At 35.0% G+C, this 2799-nt stretch overlaps 1 long non-coding RNA gene across 1 annotated transcript; it reads left to right on the top strand.

Annotated features, from left to right (window-relative positions):
* Positions 1–775: 775 nt before the first annotated feature.
* Positions 776–2501, top strand: LOC136257488 (uncharacterized). Its single transcript, XR_010702030.1, has 3 exons — positions 776–853; positions 2036–2124; positions 2234–2501. It is a non-coding gene; the product is annotated as an uncharacterized lncRNA (long non-coding RNA).
* Positions 2502–2799: the final 298 nt, after the last annotated feature.

Below are 2799 nucleotides of genomic sequence, written 5' to 3'. Positions count from 1 at the left end.
ACCTGTCCAATAACTTGTTACAAAGGCTACCTAAAAACAGTAATATCACTGTGATCAAAGCCCTTTGAATATTTTAATCAAAATACAGTGTAGCACTCTGACAATAATGATCATACAGGTGAGAAAAGGCAAATGCCTGTGTTGGTGTACTTAAGGGTGCTCTGTACAGTTCATACAAGGCTATATAGTCTGTTTTGCACTAAAAGAAAACTTAATTAGTCTCTGACATGTTGACGCATTTTAGTACCTGTAAATTAGGTATCCCATAGCAACAGGCACACGCATCTTGCTATTCTACACCCTATCACTTAAATTAGAACTACTCCGTCATTTTTAATCCAATAGACATGAAATTTTCACACAAGCTACTTTAGTAATTTTGCCAAAGTCGAGCATTTGCCATTTTGAGATAGCAAGTTCAGATGATGAATAATGTGGAAGTAAAGAAAAGGATTTCTGGGAGTGTCAACCCGAAAGATAAATATGTGATGATTGAGAAGCTAAAAGACAAAAAAACGCACAATGGTTTGTGCTGTTTAGCATGGTGTATCATAAAAGTATCAAGGCTATTGTGTGTAAACTGTAGGACTAGTTCTAGTATAAAGGAAAAAACTGTAATTCGTGTTCTAAAGCAAATTTAGCAGTTGGGTTTGGACTAAACTGTGTACTAGTGTTAGCTTATATCCAGTAAAAAAGTACAGAACATTTGCTAAAACCATTTGTAAGTTATAGAACAAATTAAATTTCATGGGAAGCCATATAAGCATACTGTACAGAGCACCCTTAAAATAGCTACTGTTACAGTACAAACCACTGGATCAAGAGAGAAAACATGTTGAAGTCTTTCATCTAAGTGAGTTTCACAGGTGAAAACAAAACAGACTAATTACAGTGATGGTATTATTTAGTATAACAGAAGTATTGGTGTTCACTTGTCTGGTGGACATGTTATAGACCAGCTACACAGTATAAAGGGGAAAACCTGTCCAACTATAGCTGGACTATAATATGTTAGTGATGTACATAATTTATCTAGTGGTAGTGCTATGTTTGATATGAAGAGTTCCATTAAGTGCACATTTATCTACATACATACATACAAATGTTGTGCTACAGTACATAATGTTAAATTTTACCATCAGAACACATGCACAGTGGAACCTCTCTATTACAAACATTTTGGGACCTACTTTTTGCTGAGTTTTCCTCTTCCAGAGGTAAAAAGTGTATTAACAAGACTTGTTGGTACCAAAATTTTTGTCCTTAGTATGGAGGTTTATTCTATTTTGTACTTAATTCAAGGTGCTTGTTAAGAGAGGTTCCACTGTACACTACATCCATACACATGTTCTCATGTATTTGTGTAAGTGTTGCATTACATCAAAGACAAAGTTCATTAATGATGTCAAGGCTAAACATTTAGACACTTCTGGACATGTTATACGTAACTAATCATAATAAGATATGACATCAAATGTGGCAAAGCTGGTAACTGTACTATTATTAATAATTGATTACAATGTGAAGATTCCTTGTGACATAAAATGATGTAACTTATAAGTTTTGAAGAATGGCTAAGCATAAAATTATTATAGCCATGATTCTTCTTTATATGGCAGTTATTAGTGATGTTTGTTGATGTATAAAAGTCCCCATCACTAGTTCACCATGTAAAATAGTGATGAATGACGTTATTCATCAGAGTGTATTGCACTTCTGAGATTCTTAATGAAATTCACAACAATATTGATGGCATTGGTGAGGATTCCAGGGTTCTGCACGATGCACATATAGTTGAATTCCAGCTGCAGAAGTCTTGCATGTCAGGGTTTCCAGACTAGGTCAGGTCAATAAGCATTGCCAGGCACTGTACTTTATTTCAGAGTTTCATTTTCCACTGCCAGCTGATTAGTACCAGTGTATGTAATTATTTCATTACAGTTAGCTGTGTGACACTGTACCATGGTGATCATAGTAATTGAGTAATGAGTTGCTAATTTATAGACAGTAATGAATTATCACCATTCCCCTATAGGTGATGGGTGATGATAGTGTTGTACGTATAGCCAGTAGCTAACTCAGTGCTCTACTTCCCACTTACTAGACAGCACTTCAAATAGTCTGGTTAGTGATTCATGGTTATCGTACATAAAATTTATCTGAAAGAACAATACAACATGCATAGTAGGGGATAGGCTCTGTTGTACAGTGACTGAAATTGTTATCTCCCTAGTGACCCAGTGGCATACAAGGAGTCAGAATTGTGATACTCAGATCTACTAGACCCAGTGGTACTTCAGCCTATGAACTAATTGGATTGATATTCCTTTGCCTGATTTGAAGGAGTGTAGTCAATTGAGGATGAAAACCATATCTGGTACCACTCAGCATTCTGTCACTAAAACTTGGTGACATTTCCAAATCAATTTTGTGTGGGCAATTCAACAATTTACCGTCATTGGTACAGTAATCACACACCCACACAATACTTTGCCTTTATTAATACTAATAGTACAATATCATCATTAACATGTGTTAATGGTTCATTACTAGAAACACATAACATACTAATAGTTGAGGACACAGGAATCAGTCACCCACATAATATGTACAATTATTATTATAACAGGAGTAGATGTCACCTCATATTATCTGGCAGCCTTGTGTATTATAGCAACCAATTAAGCCACTTCAACTTTTAGCAATAAAAATTTGAGTTTAGAACAGAAATCAACACAAAAGTTGTGCAGAAAAAGAATGGGATATAGTTCACCTACAAATATCTTCTCAATGCATTTT

Source organism: Dysidea avara, chromosome 6 (assembly GCF_963678975.1).
Source record: "Dysidea avara chromosome 6, odDysAvar1.4, whole genome shotgun sequence".
In the NCBI taxonomy this organism is placed as follows: domain Eukaryota; kingdom Metazoa; phylum Porifera; class Demospongiae; order Dictyoceratida; family Dysideidae; genus Dysidea; species Dysidea avara.
This window is presented reverse-complemented; position numbering and strand designations above follow the sequence as displayed.